At 42.8% G+C, this 22279-nt stretch overlaps 1 pseudogene; it reads right to left on the bottom strand.

Annotated features, from left to right (window-relative positions):
• Nucleotides 1-2305: 2305 nt before the first annotated feature.
• Nucleotides 2306-20967, bottom strand: LOC144762497 (partner of Y14 and mago pseudogene; annotated as a pseudogene).
• Between the last annotated feature and the right edge of the window lie 1312 nt (nt 20968-22279).

Raw genomic sequence — 22279 nt, 5'->3', positions numbered from 1 at the left:
AAAGCACACTAAAGACACTGTTAGGATTGGAAGAATGGAAATGGGAGCATATGCTATAAGGTGCAATGTCCAGAGCAGATCACAGGGTTTCCGCCCTTTGAGTTACTATTCGGACGACAGGCCAGCACCTTATTAGATATGGCCCAGGAAGAGTGGGAACAGGAAAATGATGATTTTCCTGTTGATACATGATGATACAAAACCCCTCCTGGAATATGTCGCCAGCCTAAAGACTCACCAAAACCAGATCTGAGTGGCGCGGTCATCACTACTAATTTCTGGCAAATTAGGGCTACCTTTGTAAATGAAAATATTTCCTTATTAGTTTTGATTGTTGTCTCATGATTTGCATGCTGTGGGGAATCTACTTCAGGGAGATGCAATTTGACAGCAGCCAATAATAGTTGCAGTGCATTCGACAACTGGTAGCAGCCTGCACCAGACATGGGATTGCCATATGTAGTGTGCTGCATCTACAGCTACGCTGGGCGTTTTGGCCACACTCCATCTTGCATGCTGGGTCTTGTAGTCCCATGCTAATAATATATGAAATCAGAAACTACATACTTCAAAACGCAAGTTGCATCTGGTTTAAGAAGACATGGCTAAGGAATTTATATGTGGCAAGGTGCATGTAACAAATGATGCGGGTAAAGACATGCAGTAGGTTGGCTAGGTTGTCTGATGGCATTCAGGCAAACTTGATTGTTAACAATGTTGCATATATTTCTGGATCCTCAAACAAAAGGGAGCCCAACTGACTTTGACCCTGACCTACAAGCCTTTCAAAGTCACAGGGAGGTTGGGAAGTATCCAACTCTTTATAAATTCGTCTGCCTCTATGTGCCTAGACTTTTTGTAGTTGCTCTGGCTCTAGCAGGTCTGTTTATTTGAAGATTTGGCAAACCTGACCAACATTTCAAGTTTGCTTTTAGCCATTATCTTAGGATCAGGGGCAAGAGAAGGAAGACATTTTCTATCATTTTTGGGACATTTGCTTGGCCGTTGTCGTGGTGATTGGGCTTTTGTAAGCTAGAAATGTATGCTGCTTATACGACAGGCCTGATTGTATGTAAACATGACTACATTTAATATGAGAAAATGGGTGTAATAGACATGGGACCTAAAAAGTAGAATAACTAATTTAATGTTCATGCAAACAAAAGAGTGCTTGATTGTCATGTTTTCTGTTCATAAACTCATTGCTTTCAGATGCCGTTCAAACTAAAGGGCAGAGAAGGAAAACGTTCCACTTCTCTGGTGCATGTGTTGTAACCATGGCCACAAGAAAACTTGGCCTTGTAAACATTCATCTTGAAGCAAGGGAAAAAAAGAAGCATAACTTCGGCAACTTCTGTATGATACTGCAAAGGGGCATTGTTTGCAAGTTTTTATACCAAAGCAGGAGCCAAGCAAAAGGGACCTCTCTTTGCTCCGTAAGTCATTGTTGGCAATGAAAGTATATAAGGTGCTCATGGTGGAGTTGTTAGGCAGACAGGCCAGTTACTGAAGGAGGATACTGACTAACTGATTTCCGACTGCAGACCCAAAGACACTATAGGTTATGCAGGGAAACTATACATGGCTTGGCATAATATGAGCTTCGTAAACGAATATGTTTTCGACACTGCAGGTATGGAATACTTTAATAGGTTAGGGTTGTGTAATGAAAAACGATTGGTGCCTGGCTTCCATGTACCCTGATTTGCATGCTATCTGCTGAGTTGTTCACAATGTTTACGATAATTCTGATGCGCATGATTTGTACACAATTATTTCATAATAAATAGTCATATACCTGTAACACCAATCATAGTACGTGTATACTGATTTACGGGTAAAGAGATGAGGCTCCTTTTTAACATCACTTGCAGATAAAAGATTCTCTGATAGGTGTGTCTGCCTCCTAACACAATTTATTACTGGCAGTTTGCTCTTAAATAATAATTATAAAAAAAGACAGATGGAAATCCGACGGTAACAAAACAAACTCATGAGCTGTTTAGATAAGGCTGGTTATGTGTAGGAAGATGGGGAAGCTTGCAGAGGCAAGCACCAGACAGTTCGAGAACCACAGCGCCTCTGAACAGTCAGAGGGGCCAAATTATTCCTTAGTGTCCGACCTCCGCCAAGAGCTGAAATTGATTAAAAACCCCAGACAGAACTCGTCAAAACAAAAAACAATTCTAGCTCTATGTAGACGAGTCCAAATCAGTGTTCTGTCCCCAAATACACACAAGTTCCAGAAACGCCTTGTGGAAAAGCACCTTTTGTTCTCAAGTCCTCAGTGGAAGACCAACAGTCCCTACAAACCCAGCTTTAGGTCTTCAAGTTCCTCCTCCAGAGCCTGCCTCCTCCCTAGCTTCTCTTTCTGCTCCTTGGTCAGCTCCTTCAATTCCCCAGAGTCAATTTTTTGCTGCAAGTCCTCCACTTGCCTTAGCTTTCTCCGAAGGTTCTTAATCTTCTTTGCCCACTCAATGGCAGCAGGATCAGTAGTAGGTACGTGCTGGGCTGCAGCAGGTTTGGCATACCCCTCTGCAGAATTCTGTTGCGATTTAGCATCGCCGTCAGCACTAGACTGCCGCACACCGACATCTGCCTTGACAGAAGCCCTTCCTATTGCCTGGCAGAGCTCGTCCACATCATCTGGTTCCCCCTTGTCATGCTGCAGCTTTCGTTTCTCCTTCCGCTTCAGGTTTCTCTTTGCTGTCTTGGTCAGCCCAGACTCACTCTCTGCTTTCTGGACTGTCTTGCCAGCAGGAGCTTCATCGGGGCTAAGACCTGGCGGAAGGTGTGGTTTGCTTTTGAAGAACTTCACATATTTGTTCTCGTACACCGGCACCTCCTCCTGTGGGACGTAGCCATCCTTCACCTTCCGCGGCTTCCTCCAGGTCCCATCAGGACGCTGTGTTGCGGCGATGTACTACCCTGAAATATGACAATCGTTCTCATCAGCAACTACGGGGTATTCGCCATCTTGGAATCCCATCCACACTCCTTAGTAACTGTGCATAACTCACTAGAAAATGAGTGAGTGACACCTGACAGTTCTCCTTTTCTCTGGAGATTTTAGATTTCTTTTTGGGGCTAAATAATCTACAGGGTGTAACACAAATAATATTGGGATTAACATGACACTCTTGAATCATGCCTTGCTTCCAAACAGAAATGTATGCCTTTACCTTTACCGTTTGCCTTTCTTTTTTTTAGCAAAGTGGTTTCCAAGGCTGTTAAGTGGTCCAATGTGATCCAGTTCTGTCTTTCTCCATGTGCACGTCTTATAACCGAGTTGTATGAATGTATGTAATTATTCTGTTTAATGTTGTCACTCTAGGTCTAGCCTGCTAAAGCATGCACTCTCGCTTGCGAGACTCTTGTGTTTAGTAATGGGCTTGAAACCTACCCATAGCTTACCTTTGGTTGGCATCTTTGTCACTCTTCTTTGCTGCCTTCTCATAGGGCAGTGGTTGCTCTGCATCACTTCTTTTTCTCTACCTTGGCACATGCACCAAGTAGAGATGAATTGATTAGAGGCCCTCTGCTGGCCTTCTGCGCCTCACTCTGGATTTCAGGACTTTTTCTAAACTATGACGAGTTCAACGGTGACCGCCATAGCTCATTAAAAAAAAAAAAATTATTCCCTCCTACTCCCTTCTCCTCTCCCTCCCTGTTTCTTCTCACCCGACCCACCTGTGTGCAAATGGTTTGGAGACCTCTCAAGACCTGGCTCTTTGAACGGTAGCAGCATTCCCCCCCCCTAGCGCCTTGAGACCCTCACGGGTATGTAGTGCGCTTTACAAATGCTATGATCGATTGTGTGAACACAGCTGCAGCTGGTTTGAATTGGCGCATGATGACATAGGTGTTATCCTCTTCAGACAGGCTGTGTTAATCCTGGTGAAGTGTCCGGCTGATTTCTTTGCAGGGAACACTTCGTATCATGCGTATTGAGAAGAATGTTGCGTGAAAAGTGTAGGACAGATGGCGCGCAGGGGATGTACAGTCGTAACTAGCCCAAACTTCAACGGACCGCGTCAGCTGCACTCCCCCAAGGAATCAGACCAATTTGAAGCTCTGTAAAAATAACATGACGGGCTCATTGTTTTAAAACACAGACACCTCCTTATCAACACAGATTTGGGGCAAGAAAGTGACGGTAACAATGCATGTGAGAGTGTAGCCTGAAGCCTCCTTCTCATTACAAATGTACACTTTCAACATACATGTCTGCGAAAACTCTGCTCCTTATGTAATTTTCCATATGTTCTGGTAAATTGATGGACATACAAAAGCTGTCATAGCAGTAAATGACTAAAAGGAACTCATTGGTTGGGGAGGGGCATAGAGGAGCATTGCCATACATTTTACAAGTAAAAATATTTTTGTAGGAGACCAGCCCATTTTCCCTCCGTTAGTATAATTCTTCACAGTTTTTTCCTGGTGAAAAGTAATCTCTTTAAGCATGTCCATTGGCAATGTTGTCCTTTACTTGACTAGAATTCCCAAACATGTGATAGCGTGAGTGATGACCTTGAAAAACACACACTTTGAATTGAATTATAAAAAAGTTATTAGACTTTACTGTGATGGTTCTTTTTAAACAATGCGTCTTGCAACCAGCAGCGTAGCCAGTGTGGCATGAACCCTAGTGCAAGGAAGGAAAGCCTCCCTCAGTCCCCTAGCTGCTTCTTAAGTTTAAAAGACAGCCTACGTCAGGATTCAGTTGGCCTCAGGCCCATGGTACCACTGTACCTGCCGCACCAATACAAGCTATGCCTTTGCTTGCAACGTGTTCTGCCGCTTTAGTGTGGAATCTGAATATAATTGTTAGATTATTGTCTGACGCTTTAATAGCGTTTTTTTTAATCATTCCATTATCCTCCCCTACTGCCTCAACCCCCTTCCATTTAGCCACCCCCAACCGATCGTCAAAGCCATTAGCTCACCCATAGTCGGGACCCATTGGCTTTGTCAATGCTTGTTTATTAATGTTACTACAAACCTGCTGAATCAGTGGTCATCAGAAATAGCAACTAGAGTTTCAATTAGATGCGGAGGACAGTCAACTGGTGTAACAGCTGGGGGAACAAAATGCATCTGATATTGTCAGCAGATATCCATACTTGGATCTTTACAATCAAGCTGGCCATAAATTGACAAGACAGAGATTCGTGTCATTTCTTGAAATAATTCTCTGTCTTTTCTCCCGTCTGATCTCTGGGTCTAGAGTTTGGATATACTCACACTCCAACTTCTTCTCTGTGTAGCCTGCACCTTTTCCTGAACCACAAGCTATCCTTTATCATCTCTTAGAAGTAATCTATCATTATCAGATTTCGCTGTAGGATTGTCCTCCCTTATGCTTACTCATAATTGACAGACCGTTATTCATGCCATGGTTTGGCTGATTAAACTACTGAAACTTCCTTTTTTGGGCACTCACACTTTCATCTTTCACTGATACTAGCTCATTGAAAATTCTGCTGCTTCACTCATGTTGCAGCTCCCAAAAAAGCTTCTGCTTCTTTTGCTCTCTCCTGGTTGCACCGCCTTCCTGAAAACATATTATATATGAATCTGTGCCCGGATTTCCGTGTTTTCATCATTATCTCCACAAGGTACCTGCAAGAAAAATTCCTGCACAATCACTCAGCTTGCCCCTTTCACTCTTCTGGAGCTCAGCTCCTCAGTATCCCAAAATTACTATAGATCTGGTGATGGATGCTAAAACCTGGAATCCTCTCCCTCTGAAACCTACAGCATCTTTTTCCATTTTGTAAATCCTTGAAAGCCTGGTTCATAACTAGTTTGCATATGTGATGGGTAGCTGTGGGATCTCCTACAATACCCCAGTGCCAGGACTCCTTTCCCACAGCCGTGCACTGTACAAATAGCATTACATACATACAAATGATTCAGAAACGGAGTTCGCAATGCCAGGAGCTGTTTTCCGATTTCTTCAAGCTTTTGGAACAGCCAGGGATCTTACGAGCCCGAACATCCAGCACCCATGTGATGGAAAATATTGCATTATACATCATAACATACTTTCATTTAGAAACAGAAGCAGGTTTCAGAAGAGGTCATGGTAGCTGATAATGAATTCCATCTGGCCAGGAACATAACCTGCATCCTACCCACGTAACATAATCTGGCTGTCCAGGGCAATAGTCCTGCCAAGGTCATGATCATGAGCTCCAATCAGACCAGGCTACAGAGAGGGCACCAAGGATGCCAGAGGAGCTGCAGGTCACAAGCTGAGGATTCAAACTGTAAACAGGGAACCAAGAGGAACCTAGACAAATGATCTCAAAAAGGAACAAAGAGACAGCACTAACCGTAAGGGACCAGAAATGGAGAAAACAACAATGATGCAAGGAAAGATGAACTGATGCAACTAATAGGAAAGGGAAAACCACAGCAACTGAACAAAAGGTTGTCAGGTGTTAGCTCCATCTGGAAAAGGCCTTAAGCAACAACTCCACCACTCAAGCCGTGAAAGTGCTCACGGTAGCCCAGATGTGAGGCTGTGTACTGAAACTGTGCTTTATAGTTAAGTGTCTGCATGAACCCCATCTCCACAGACTTGTCTTCCACAAGTTCCAGGTCGTTTTAACCCTGCAAACCACTTGATATCTGAGTTGTGTTCGAAACCTGGTAAAATGCCTCACAACTCATTGGGCAGGCTGCGATTGCACACTAAGGGCGATATTTATGACACAGTTTGCATCACCTTTGTACCACGAAACATAGTGCAATAGTGAGGCAAACCTTAAGTCATAATTTTGAAGCCACGCAAAGCCACTTTTGTTTGCAGAATCCCTCTCAGGCAGTGGATCTTGACCCTTTACAATATTCTTTTCATGACATCGAAAGAGGAATCCACTAGCCTTAAGTGCTTTACCATATATGTAGCTTCTTTGGTGTCCCATATGAATTCTATCATATGCTGATAGCACCCATAAGACTTGTCACCATTAGGGTGGTCTTCCCTGAAACGTTTTGCCTTACTCCTCCATTTTTACAGATCTCATTTTTCATGGCCCTAGGGCTCTGTACACTCACTACTGCTAACCAGTGCTAAAGTGCATGGGCTCACTCCTTAAAACATGGTAAGATTGACTTATTCCCAATTGGCATATTTAATTTACTTGTAAATCCCTGGCAAAGTGGTGCTACATGTGCCCAAGGCCTGTAAACTAAATCCTACTAGTGAGCCTGTAGCACTGATTGTGCCACTTGATTATGTAGCCCTTTAAACATGTCTCAGGCCTGCCATTGCAGCCTGTGTGCAGTTTTAAACTACCTCTGGTGTATGTGCTGGACAGCCTACAGAGCAGGGTGCAGTGTATTTAAAAAGTAGGGCATGTCAATTTACATTTTATAACTCCTGGTAGTTAAACTCTATAAAATTCGTTTTTCTGCTACTGCAAGGTCTACCTCTCCCATAGGATAACATTGGAGATCCTTTATTATATTTAATGTGCTTTACTTTCCAAATAATAACAGGTAACCAGTTCATGTTTAATGTAAAGAGTGCATCTTTGTCTGACTACGTAGGAGTGCAGTACATTGTGCGGCCATGGACCACATTAAAAGATGCATGGTTTAGGAGGTAATCATAAGACATAAGGCGTTTCTATGAAATCCAAAATGTTGTTCTATATAAAAGCTAACTTAATTTCTATATTTCTAGTTTCAAACATTCTCTGCAGGAAGAGTCAGCCTTGCAGGATAACCTTGCATCTGGCATTGCACAAGTTACAATAAGTACACCAATCCCCCATCCAGTTGTGCGTCACGCAGGGCTGACCAGTGCTGCCAGGCTAGAAGTTCAGCCACTCTCACAGGAAAAGGCCTGACGCACAAGGGCCTGACATCAATGCTGATTGCTGTTCATTGCCAGATTCATTTATTAGATGAGCAGACAGATGTCGCGAAGCGCCATGATAATGTCCATCTTATTGCGTCCCCCTGGGCATACATGTGTGCCTGGATTATTGTGAGCACTGATCTATTTCCTCTGATTAAATCCTATTGTGTATCATGTTATGTCTGACATTTCTGCAGCAGGCAGCTCACCGGGAAGCAGAGCAAAGAGTTCAAAAGTTAACAACAGCAGGGGTCTTGTCTCTCATGGTCTGGAGATAGAATCATGAGCTGCTCCCATTGTGAAGCAGAACAGCTCTTCTCTGCTCCAACAAATGTGCACATCTTCTCCTGGACTAAAGGAGGAAGCCCCTTCCTCACCTAATAGCACAGGCAGAGCTTCAATCACCAGGTTTTTTTCATGCAAATATGCAAAAATATTTTTATTTACTCAGTTTGGGAAGGTAAGTGTTTTAAAATAATGTTGTTTTAATTCTTAGGTTTTAAAAACATAATATTTCAGTTCTATTTTCTGACCTTCATCAGGTACATGTGTAATTACATTCCAGTGAAGAAGATAAGTGAGAATGGCACTGGCTTTCACAGGCACGCAGCGTCCATAGGCCTAAAAGGGCTTTAGCCTTCTTCCCCCGTCGTGTGTCTCAGCCTGGGCTGCTGTAGCTACCACGACACACACACACACAGTTCTTAAGCTGCTGTGTGCTCAGCTGGGCAGTGTCTGACGTCTCATCTCATCCTCACCAGAGTATTACACAGGTCTTTTAAAGCCATTTACATGCCTTTGTGAACTGGTTAACAAGGCTTTGTGTTTTATTTTCACTGGTTCCAGTACCCCCTGGGTCCGGACTCTGCCTGATCCTTATATTTCTTTCATAAACGTGGAACTAAATTCAGCATAGGATAAGCAGCAATATAATGACGTCAACAAGGCTAATAAGATGAAGTTGATTTAATCATACTTGTTTATTAAACTACTTTTTATCATTGAAGATATGTGTATCAAAAATGTAATTGCTTTTGTATCCTTTTTTGTGTTCAGCAGGATCAATAGATCCTGCTGAGCACATCCATCGCACATGGTCGCAGAGATTCTGCAATCGATTTGTCTCCCTTTTTTCCAGATATATGTGTTTGTGAATGTAGTATGAGTCCGCATGAGTTTGGATGGTTTTGTTTGAGTATGTATGAAAGTTTTTCTTTTGTATGGTTTCTCACTCAGGGGTCATTTGTTTAACAGTGTACTGTATTTACTCGTGAATTCCGTGTAGGAATTTTGCTTACTTATATGTATATTTATATAGAAGAGGTTTTTTTTTAAAGAGTAGAAAAAAGCAATGACATTTTTTATACATATATCTTCTTTTTTTTAATTAAAGTTTTTTATTGAGCAGAGCATTTGGTACATAAGATACATAATATACTTAAAAATCATTAATGAAAAACCATTTGTACAAAACCGATACGGTAGCTTCTAATTTCATGATAACATTTTTGAAAAAATAAAGCGGTAGCAGCAAATAAGATCATTGTCCAAAATTAGCAATGTGCAAGTTATCTAAAAAAAAGATGCTGCAACCAGAAAAGTTGCGAATGCTTCAAAAAGTGCAATACCAATTAAAGTGTGAGTGCCTTTTTATCACAAATAGCAGCAACTACTACAACATCAAAGTCAAACTTAAAAAAAAATAGGACTGTAGTAGCTGATAACATCATTAATAGTAATAACCATGAACAAATCATCTAATAAAGTACAACAGTGAAAAAGTGCTAATGCTTCTAAAGTGCAATACCAAACAAGGTGTTAGTGCCTTTTTATCACAAATAGCAGATACAGCATCAATATATAAAACGCGTATTAAAGTCCCTCTTTTGACTTTTCTAAATAGTTAAAAAACGTCCAACTTGTTTCAAATTTCTTAGCAGCCCCCACCCGTTTAGCATAAGCTTCTTCAAAATTTCGGAGTCCTTTTCATTTTATTAAACCATTTCAAATGAGAGGGGCATTCACTAGATTTCCAATTCTGAAGAATTAATGAACGAGCTACAGTACAAGAGATAAATAGAAAAACTTTCTGGGCCTCTGTTAACATCATTCTATCCCTGCAAAGTCCAAACAAAGCAGCCTCGGCCTCGAGCAAAACATTCTTCCCGATTGCTAGCTCGATATCGGCAAAAACTGCCTCCCAAAAGGGCCTCAGCCGTGGACATGCAAAGAAGATATGGTGCCATCCGCCTTCCCCATCTGACTGACAGCGGAAGCACTTATTCTCAACTCCCAGAAATCTTTTTTTCAGGGCGGCCGGAGTTAAATAGGAGAGCCAATGTGGAAGAAAGGCCATCCTTTTAAAATTCGCAGCATGCAGGGATTTACTTCCTAGATGGCATAGGGCCTCCCAATCATTCAGGGAAAGAGTACATCCTGTCTCACGAGCTATTTTAACCAAGTGGCTCTCCATCACAGAAGCTTGACTCTGTTGATGTAGGAGCCGGTACCAGTTCCCTACGCCACTCACTTTAACCCCATAGAGAGCTACCGCAAGTTGATTTGGGGCATCAAAAATGCCACTAGTATTTTTTAAAAAGTGAGCAACTTGTAAATATTCAAAAAAGGCAGGTTTCCGGTGGCTCTCCACCCTTGCCATTACCTCTTGCCAGGAAATCGCCCTATTTTGAATTATAAAATGTCTTAGCTCGTGAAGTCCACAACCTTCCCAATTGTTAATATGACTTGATCGAAACTGGGGGCAAAGGCTGGAACATTCTCTCAATTTTAAATATTAAAGACCCGAAGAGCCCGTTTTTAAAAAAAAAGACTGAAGTCTAAAAACTTAATCTTTTAAAGTCTTGTATCTTGTTTTTTTAGGGAGTTTGGAAGTTTTTAAAAACACTCTAGTTTGCGAACCGATTTCTTGCATCATTTTATCTATAAAGAAGCTATCTTTAGTACATTTAGATCCCATCAGACCAGACACTAAATCTAAAAAGGCTGCCTCGTAATAGGTTCTTAAATGAGGCAAAGCTAAACCCCCTAGGTAATTGGACCACTGTCAAATTAACCCTTGTACTTTCTTTCCCCAGACAAATTCTCTAAATAAAGTTTCTATTTCCCTAAAAAAGCACAAATGTATCTTGATTGGGACATTAGTGAAAAGAAATATAAACAACGGAAGTATGGACATTTTAACTAACGAAACTAAACTCTACCCACTATTAATAGGGGGAGTAAAAGCCATTGTTCCAAAAGTTTCTTAATTTTCTCCTTCATTCTTAAATAATTCAATTTATATAGCTGTTGGTACTGGCTAGACACATATATCCCAAGATATCTAATTGGATCAGGCTTGGTTGCTTGCATCCTCAAACACGATGGAAAAGAATTTAAATCTGTATTGAGGGCAAGAACTTCCGTTTTATTTGCATTTATTTTATAGCCACCAATTAGCTCAAACTTAATAAATTCCCTTAAAACCATTTCAAGATTATCTTTGTCAGGGGTCAAATATAAAATTATGTCATCTGCAAAGAGTTTCAACTTTGCCATGCCCGAGATAGGTGGTTGGATAGCAGCACTATTTTGTATTTTGATTACAAGTGGCTCTATAAAAAAGGTGAAAAGCAAAGGCGAGAGCGGAAAACCCTGACTGGTCCATCGGTTTATTTTTATAGTCCCTGCTTGTTTTGAATTTTATAACTACCTGAGCCGTGGCCCCCTGATAAATATTACGGAGCATGTTGACAACCTGAGGTAGGAAGCCAAACAGCCCGAGGGCAAAAAACAGGGTTCTCCAGTTCACTAAGTCGAAAGCTTTCTCAGCATCGACCATAACAATACTTGCCGGGATGGAGTTAGTATTAAAATAATCAATGCTCAATGTGGCATGGTAACAATGCTATTGTATTTTTATTTAGTGCAGCACAGGTGTGGTAGGTGGGGCAGTGTATTTACAGGCAGCAATATTGCCAACTCATTGCTCACAATTGACTCAGAAGGAAGGAACGGTATTTTAAGAATTGTATTTGTTTCTTACCAGGTTACACACCTCAACGTAACGTGTGGTAACAAACTAAGCAGTCCTTCATTTGTAAAATAATAAACTCTTGGCCCCAAAGTATTAATCCGAAGCCTGTACCAGACAATTTAAAATGTTGCGAGAGCCGAATACCAAGACTGCCTAGACATGATTTTACTGTGTGACACTTTCATTCACCATCAAGTGCCCCCTGCCTTTTTATCTCACTCTTGCAGGTTACTTTTCATCTTTGCTTTCTTCCTTTGTCACAACTTTGCCATCTTTACCTTACTCCTGTCTCCCTTTTGTCTTTTGAGGTCCGTACATATGGACAGCCTTACCCATGCATATTCTACAACATCTCATTGAGTAAACTAAAACTGTGCCTTTGGTCAACAATGGACAAGGAGCATTTTTCTGGACTTGCAATTAGTTGAAGCCTAGGAACAGTGTCAAATCTACAACAAATATGTTTGTTGTAATATCTGGTTCGTCCAATATGTTTAAAGTGCACAATTTGTCACTTCTTTTTCCTCATATAATAGCTATGAAGTTAGCTCTGACACCATTTCTGGAAATGCTTGGCCTGGCCCATTGCTGGGAGTGTTAGCCCCCTGCCCCCAAAATGGGGGTCTAGTTGCACCCATGGACCTTCATTCCAATTCTGGCGGAAATCTCAATTCATGCATGTATTTCTGCGGTATTTCAGTAGCACAAAACTAGCCACAAGGCAGCGGAGCACTGTACAGGGCCACAGAGTCAAGGAGTGATGCAAGAGTTAGCTGGTTTGTGCACTGTTAAAGCTTCTTAATGTAATGTTCTTTAAAGAGGTTCCTGATACTAGATTCATCTGGTAACAGGAATACCAACGTTCGTGCTAAAACCACATGCACAATGCTTTTCTTCGCACCTGGAACATTTTACTGGGGAAAACTGGTGAAAGGTTATAGTGGAAAAAGAACCAAAGGGAATCTGATGCAGTAATACCGTATCCTGCAGTAGTTACCTATTTCCTAGGGCTCCGCTGGGTCTGATCCGGAATACCTCGGTCTTCCTGCACAGGGAATTATTGCTATCACTAATACAGCTACAGGAATACCAATTGGGTATTCTCCACTTTATTGTAATGATTAGAATATGGTGATGTTGGTTTATATATTTGATTTGTTCCACAATTTTTGACCCAATTATCAGAGCAAGACCCCTGGGAAAGATGCATTAAGGCTGTATAGCACATCAAAAGCACTGGATACCGAACCAAAATACACTAAACCCCCAACATTTACAAGTACTAAGAAAGCTGTGTTTACAATCATTCAGCCCTAATACTGGTCATTTTTAATACTCCATAGCTATAGTTGTCACCCGCACTTCTAGGGTACTGGAAAATGTTGCATTTTTGTAGATACCTAAATAACAGTGTAATATTGATATGGGTGCCTCGCGTTTATTGATGAACGAAATAAGCAACTGCCATAAACAATGTGCTGTTGCACTGGTACCAAATGTAAATGTCTCTGTCTGTCGCCACATTTGTCGAAATCTGAGATGGCAGCTCCTTTCCATGTTCCGCACTGTCAACACAAAGATGGCAGACAAAAGCAGACTCTGCAACCTTATCATTCTTTACAATAATGATATGAATACTTCAGGAAATAGTGCCTAGAGTAGTTGTAGTGGAAAGATCACACATAAAAGGGTTCATCTTTTAGCTAAGTTTTATTGCATTTCATAAAGCCCACGGCATGTCCTGTCGCAGCGGCGGTGCGTCCATTGGGGCGCTGGGGCGTTGCCCCACTAATGCAAAGTAATACTCATGGACGTCTGGCAGACGTACAGGTGTATTACTTGAAGTCCGTGCAGTCACTGACGATCACAGGGCGACGCCCGGCCCGAGCAAGCATCAGGACAAGGGGGGGTGGTGACGTCGGGTGTAGCGCACTTAGTGCGCATGCTCAGTTCTGGGCTCGTCATTTTTCTGACCAGCTCACGGCGCGCATGCGCATTAGCCCGCAGATTATAAGAGCGGGGGTTGCTTCATAGCGCAGCCTCCGGTCTCCTAATGGGCGGGGGTGTACCCCTGCCCAAGCCAATCCTGGCGCTGCTGGGGCAGCGTCTGGATTGGCTTAGTCACATCGAGGCACGGGATTTGGGAAACGTTAACTGTAGTCCGTAGTCGGACATTCGGACTGCGACACGACGACGACGCAACACACACCTCGTGTTCTGGTGCGAGGGCCGAGGCTGCCTGCTACTACTGCTCGTCCTGGGTGGGTGGCTCCGGTAAAGAAGAGACTCCGCCACATAAAAAAGTAAGTACTTCCAAGTGAGCTGGTGCTTGATGACGAGAGATTAATTTATATGTACCTTTCACCCGCGCCACCAAGCTGATTGTTGTAAGTAATAGTACATTTTAAAATACTTACAGCAATCAGCTTGGTGGCACGGGTGGAAGGAAATGCTCATGTTAAACGTTGCTCGGCGCTCTCTAAAGTGCACAATCAAAGCGCCGGCCATTAATATACTCTCTTCCTGGAAACGAGTATATTAATGGCCGGCCCTTTCATAGTGCACATTAGAGAGCCGAGCAACGTTATGCCAAGGCGTGTTGAAAAGAGTGGCCGGCGCTTTGATTGTGCACTTTAGAGAGCGCCGAGCAACTTAAAGTAAAGAAACAATCCACTACATCATCTTCCCCCTTTTGATTTGAACTTGAAACAGCAATACAGCAAGAATAAAACGGTGGGATTTGCACTTTGTAAGAATGAAATCATCAGATTTCTTTGGAGGTCTATGTCAATTTACACTACTCTCGCAAGAAGATCTTCAAATGGACCAATGCCCAAGCAAGTGCTACAATTGCAATTTTCAGTGGAATTATAACAGATCAGGCACCATGTGCTTTGTATACACCTATAACTTTACTGAATTAAGATAACCAAATCATTAATGAACTATGAGTTACTAAATATTGTCAGTAATTTGATTATGAAGAACAACAGGAATTACTCATAAACAGAAATATAGACTGCAATATTTTATATTTCATGATTTGTGGCAATGTAGCTACAACTCACTTGTCCCTCGGTGGCTATGTTAGTTGATGCTGAGAAAGCATTTGATTTACTTAATTAGGATTATCTCTGGTATGTTCTAGAAATGTTTAGCTTTCCTGTAAACATTATCAATGCTATTGAAACATATATGGAAATCCGGTGGCTTCTATAATCAAAAATGGCCAAACCATCCCCTTCTTTTTTTCAATAAATCCTAACACTCAGTAGGGCTGCCCACATTTACCAATATTAATTGCCTTGTATATTGAGCTAATCGCAGCTAAATTATGAACCTGCAATTTCTGGGTCTCAGCTGAGAACCTTGTCACATATAGTTAAACTATACTCAGATCATTTGTTCATATCTATCAACTCCCCTGCATCTTACTCTCATACTATTCAAATTCTAAATCTATTTTGTCCTTTCTCAGGTTATTACATTAATAATACAAAGAACTGAAATCATGATTTGGAATAGGTCTGTAAATAAGGATTCGTCAGGGCATGTTATTTAAAAAGCTATATATTTGGGTGGGATTATACCTAAGAAGCTAAAGGATATTTACCACTTAAACTGGTTATCCAAATTGCTAAAAATAAAAGAAAACTATTAGATGAACATCAAAATGTATGTTTATCTATAATAGAATGTGGAAACTATATAAAGATGGTCATGCTACCTAATTTTTTTTATCTATTCAACATCTCTCTTTTTACATTTTAGTAAATTATAATCAATAAAAGATGCCTTTCATTGGCTCGCAAATTGCAGGAGTTGTTATTACACTGCAAGACTTCATGTTAACCCGTTTTCTTGGCTCCACTCCAGAGATGCCCAATACAATCAGTTGAATAATTTGCTGCTTTGATTTTCTCCCATTAAATCAGGTGGATTTCCAACTACTCCCATATCTTTCAAAAAGACTAAGATGAAAATTATTGAAGATTACACGCATCTTCGGTATGAAATGTAGAAATATTTGGGAATTTAACCCATTAAGGGGCAGATTACAATGTAGTTAGGAAACTGTCCCGAACTAATCAGTTCCGGGCTCGTTTCCGAACGAATTAGGTCCTGCTAGTCCGGACGACCGATTACGATGATTCCCAACATCGGTCGGTCAGATACACATTGATTTCAATGGAAGCCTGTGTTCCGAATGAGAACACAGGCTCCCATTGGAAAAAGGGGTGGTTGGGCAAAACCTTGCACCCCATTGTGCATGGTTGAAAAAAGGGGTCGACGGGCCCTATTTGGATGCCTCTGGGTGAAGGGGGCCCGCAACGGACCCCCAATGACCGATTCCGAAAGCCGTTTTCTCTCAGGCAAACCGAATCGGAATGGCTGTCTAAATCGGTCAACATAATCGCTCGTCCAGAAACTGTGCCCATTGAGCTGTGCGATCCGCCTCCGAAAGACTAGGACTGCCCAATGCCTTTTGGAACCAATTGGGACTAGCCATACAGTTTCCGGACATCATAATCGGTCGTTGGGAAATGTAAGACTTGGCATTTTTGGGTGCTTCCAGTGAGTTTTTGCTTTCTGACCTCGCGGTTTTGACTCTGTTTTTGCTGTCGTAGTGTTTCTGCACACTTTTCTCACTGCTGATCAGGGGTAAAGTGCAAGTGCTCCTGTGGTAAATTGTGTTATGGATTGGTGTTTCCATGATTGGATATTTGATTTACTTGTTAGTCCCTAGTAAAGTTCACTAAGTGTGACAGGGCCTGTGAATCAAAAGCTACTAGTGGGCCTGCAGCACTGATTGTGCCACCCACGTGAGTAGCCCTGAAAAGGTAACTCAGACCCGCCATTGCGGAGTCTGCACGCAGTTTGTAACTGCCATATCGACTTGGTCAGTGCACACACTTGCCAGTCCCTCACCTTCCCTTCTTCTTACATGTCAGCCATCCCTAAGGTAGGCCCAAGGTACCCCTGTGGGCCGGGTGCAGTATATGTGAAAGGCAGGACATGCCCTGGTGTGTGTGGCATGTCCTGATAGCGAATTACAGCCAATTTCGTTTTTGGCTATTGCAAGGCTACCTGTTCCCCATAGGACAGAATAGGGAGTTTGTTTATAACATCTTATAAACATAACTGGCCCGGCAAATTAGGTAGGAAAATACAATTTAGTATGCCTGAACTCAGTATCTAAAGATGCATCTTTTAGTGAAGGTGATTTTTACATTCTGTGTTTGAAAATACCACTTTCAGGAAGTAGGTATTTTCTTGCTCAGTCATCGCGGGTGCCTCTGCTGGAATGTGGATTGCCTGTCTGGGTTTTGGATGACAGAAGACTGGGGAGCAGCAGTGGCTCCAGATAGTCTAGGTGGGTCAGGAAAGAGCTGAATAGACCTGGGCTGCAATTGGGGAAGGAGGAGGGGATTTCCTTTCACCTCAAAGGGCCTGCTCTGCCTCTGACCATGCTGTCTCCACCTCCTGCCAGGAAGTCACACCAGAGAAGGCAGAACTGGTTCTGGCTGGGCACAGACACTCGCTGCCTAAGAGATAAAAAGGATCTTGGGATATAAATATTGGGGCCCAGGCCCCTGAACTTTAGAACTCTTTGGACCAAGAAGATTGCCAAGAAGAAGAGCTGGAGAAGCTGTGAGGAGGAACTACCACATTGCTGTGTGCTTTGCTGTGTTGGCCTGCAGTGGCTGCTTCTGTCTTGGGCAGTGAAAGGACTGTACTGACCTTCTGCAATCTACTTTTGTGAGTTCTCCAAGTGCTTGAGGTACAGCAAAGACTTCAAGCTCTTCTGCCCCCAGCACTGGGGACTGTGTGTTTTGTGCTGCAACAGAAGAAAAAAGCAACCTGACGCCGTCTACGACGCCACTGTCGACTCCTTGTCCTGAAGGTACCGCAGAGGGCACCGCTGCAATGCTGCACTGTGACCCAAGTCTCACCGATGACGCCTGCTGATGCTGCTACCGAGCCGCTGCTCCCACCGCAACCTGTGAGCCCCGCACTCCGCACCGCCTCGCTTCATGACGACGCCTTGGTTTCCCCAACAACGCTGCTCCATGCCAAAATCGTCGCCGCTGCTTGCGCCATGGTTCGCGGGCACCGCTCGTAAAGTTACCTGACGCACCGCTCTCATCCCACATCGCAACCTTGGCCTACCGTCTCCAGCGCCATCGACTCCAGTTCGTCAGCCGACGACAGCGCTTCAGTAACAATGACGTCACTGCTTGCACCACGACCTGCCAGCACCACATTCACTTCGCACCACGCACCACGCACCACGACCCTGGTCTCACTAACTAGCCATCTGACGCCACCATCGAGCCACTGCTCACACCGTGACCCGAGGGCACCGCACGCTGCACTTCGCACTGCAGCACCCGATGCCTGGCGACGCCAGCACTCCTGACTTCAACAGAGAGGAGTTTAATCTGCAACGCATGTGACTTCAAGGGCCCCGACAACTCCTGCACCAACCTCTGACCCCGACGTCTGTGGATGCCGTGCTTTCGGAAGCTCAACAAGAGGTCGCCGACGCCCTGCATTTCTAAAAGGTACTGTTCGAGGCTCCGACAGCGTAACTTAGCTGCGACACAGCAGTCAACCAGACCGGTTTGATTTGTTTGTTCACAACACCGTGATAGCCCCGGACAGAACTATCGACACCAAGGAACTGTTTTTCAAGCCTATTTTGATAACTGAAGATTTTTAAGTACTGTATTGTGGATTTTAATCATTTTGGTCTGGTCTTAAGTATATAAAAATATTGGATATTTTTCTAAACTGGTGTGGTGTCATTTTGTAGTGCTTACACTGTATTGCTGTTGGCTATGTGTAAATGCTTTACACACTGTCTCTAAGATAAGCCTGACTGCTCGTGCCAAGCTACCAAGGGGGTGAGCAGGGGTTATTTTAGGAGTGTAACTCCTTTATCCTGACTAGAGTGGTGGTTTCTGCCTGACTTTGGCACATGCCCTAGCCTACCAAAAATCCAATTTCAGGAAAACTGTACGATTCAGTAGGAAACAAGGGTTCCAAATTGGATTTGGCAATACCGAATCCCATCCGGACCACTTCCTAACGACATCGTAATCGGCCCCTAAGTAGTTATATCTTTACTGGGGTTTCCTCCTTTTTGCCTTGATCAAGATTATGTGCTAACTCCATGATTTTTTTACTTTTTAAATTAGTTCTCATATGAAACAAGAGGCAAGGAGTCTATTCTTGCGAAAACTTGATTCGGGTAGCAACTCCTGTACAGGGCCTCATTCAACATTTAAGAGTTTCCACGGGTTATCGATGTACTGATATGCTAACTCCATGATTATGATAAACTTATTTATCTATGCGATGTGTTCAACGATCCAGGCAATTATGTTTTTCCTATAGCTGCGGAGAAGTTGTGGAGAAGTGTGGCTCAATGGTTAGAGCAGCAGACCCTGATGCAGAGGTCTAGCCCGGGACCAGGGTTCAATTCCCCGCCTCGGCGTGTCTTGGGCTCGAAAATTCCACTGACCTGATAATTCTCGTCTCGGTGCCTATTCCAATCATGGAGTCCCACTCTGCAACTCTGGGCAATAGCTTGCTTAATCTCCACAACGGCCCCCACAATGCTAAAGATGCCTGGCCTCCACCTTGGGGGTGCCCAGGAGTGGACACCTCACAGGGAAAGCCAGGATGGGTTCCACAGCGGTATTCATACAAGTGCCTTGAGACCCTTGTGGGTGAGTAGTGCGCTATACAAGTATCAATTTACATAGCTGGTCAATGCACTATTGTGGTCATAAATAGGAGCTTTCATCAAAGCAGAACAGTTTTCCCTTTTTAAGTAGCACTAAATCAGCCATTTTTAGGGTAAAGGAAAATGTAATTACTTCCCTCACCCTTTTACTACCCTTTCTGGTAATACTGGGCTCAGGAATTTGCAAGATCACAGTCTCCTATCAATGAAAAATTCAGATGGCACCCTCATTTCAGATAAGGATAAATTCAATTGGGAGAGTGGCACCAATGAAGATTATAGTACAGCTCAACACTTACATGAAATAATTCAACTGCGTGACTGAATAATTGGAATATAAACACCAGCTGACAATAGGCACTTGGGTCAAACTATGGACATGTCATCTTTATGCTTTAGATATAACCTTTTTGTTTTTCTATTTCTGTGTAGTTTTTCCTTTTATTGCTACTGGTGTTGTCGAGGTAAAGAAGAGAAGTTATCTTGATCCCAAGAAGGATGCTACATTCAGAAGTATTGCCAATTATTTTTCTGAGATGCAATTTCCCAACTAGTGAAAACGAGCATGGATGCCCAGTCCAGTGGGTTGTTTTTTCTCTCTACAAGAACAGACTGTTTCTCACATACTCTGTGGGTGGGCACACCCGCCTTGAGCTGGCAGGTGCTATTAGGGTTCCTAGGTAGTTCCATGTCATTCCATCACTGCCGGACATTCCACTACTGGATTTTTATGTTCGAAGTTTATGTTTTCAGGTACATTAGTCCACCTTGTTCAACTAAAGTAAAGACTACAACTTCCTGAATGCACAGATTTTACAAATATAAGCCCAAGCCTGGAAACATGGAGCCCTGTTGACACTGAGCATTCTGGTAACAGTAGATACCAATTACTGATGTGAAAACCCACTAGTGACCTGAAATACACAAAATGTAACAGAAAGAAATGGAGAAATGCCTAAGAATGATTTAATTGTAATTCTAGTCACACATACAGTATAAATAAAGTAAACAATAGTGTGCATCCTGTGTAAACACTCTCTGACATTCAAAGTCCATGTCATTTCCAAACCCTGTAAGCTTCACAGCTTCTCTTCCCACTACACTGACAGAAAGCGGTTTTCCTTAAGACAGTCATCAGTGCACTGTGCTATAAAGTACCACTTGTACCTTCAGAGTAGCTCACCGTCCAGCACATTCTAATAAAGCTCTAGCAGGCACCTCAAAGTACCATCTAGACACCACAAATAGGAGGCCCCTTCACTTCAACCTTACCATCTGCAAGTGGCCACATCCTGTGATCACCATATCGCGTATATGTATAGATAAATACATATGTTATGCTACATTTTTTGTCACTGTGTCTCTAGCACAACATGGAGAAATGTTAAAGTCATCTTCACCTAATTCCATGCATGGATAACTCTACTCTCCTCACTTTAGGGTAAAATTACTTCTCTTGTTCACCCTTGAAGAAGGCAGAACTTTGGGGCATATTATCAAGAAACGGCGTTACAATTATCGCCGCTTTAGCGGCAGGAAACTGCAGCTAAAGCGGCGATAATGGCTTGATAATATGCCCTTGTGAATTCCCATAGAAGCCCATGTTCTGGTGTGAACATGGGCTTCTATTGGAATTCTCAAGGGCATATTATCAAGCCCATTATCGCCGCTTTAGCGGCAGTTTCCTGCCGGTAAAGCGGCAATAGTTTTAACGAGGTTCTTGATAATGTGACCCCTTATTTCCTTGTTTTTAGAAAGACCTAATTTTCCTACACAGAATATTAAGAAAAAAGAGATTCTGAATGTCATTCTCAGTTGGGCAGTGTAAAAGACGTGTGCCTCAGGATCTACCTTTCATAAGCCATGCCACCGGTTGATTCTGCTTTCACCTGGTTTCTATTTAGTCTATGTTGTCTCTAATTGAGGTCTGTGTCCAATCAGTTTGTGGTTGGTCAAAATTTCTCTGCAAGGATTGCATGCCAGATAGAAAACAGGACTGTATGTAGGTGGCAGAAACCCTCGCAAAATCAATACATTTCCTGTACCCCATGCTCAAGAGACTCAAAACAACACAGATATGGGGTAAGCCTTGGCAGGTAAATGTTGCTGGATGAGAAAGAATGGAGGGACTTAACATATTTTGGTAAATAATTATTAAAGATCCGCCAAATGCCATGATGGTCAGTGCATTCCCTCAGCTTGACAACAAGGGGAGTTGGTTCTGGAACCCGTCAGAAGAAAACCTACGATGTGTAGATGTTGAAAATGTACAGTTGTAGGATGTTTCCATGCAGCCCAGGGTTGTTACCTGCCACCAAAAGATAGGTACCCTAAACCAGCATTTAATTTTTAGTTGCTTTCCAAATTTCCTGAATGCACTGCACCCAGTTTATCCCCTGTAGGCTACCGAACCCTTAGAAAGTCCATACGCATCAGTTACCCCCGCACTCAGGACCTGTAGGGGAACACATTTTTGGCAGGGATCTGTTGATATGTAAGGGAAAGGCAGAGAATTCCATGTTCTGGAAAAATAGCTAGAAATCTGGCAAACATCATGCTCGGCGCTTTCTCTTGCCAAGCAAACCAAAGCAAGGGAACCTTATACTCAGCAATAGAA

Source organism: Lissotriton helveticus, chromosome 6 (genome assembly GCF_964261635.1).
Source record: "Lissotriton helveticus chromosome 6, aLisHel1.1, whole genome shotgun sequence".
In the NCBI taxonomy this organism is placed as follows: Eukaryota; Metazoa; Chordata; class Amphibia; order Caudata; family Salamandridae; genus Lissotriton; species Lissotriton helveticus.
This window is presented reverse-complemented; position numbering and strand designations above follow the sequence as displayed.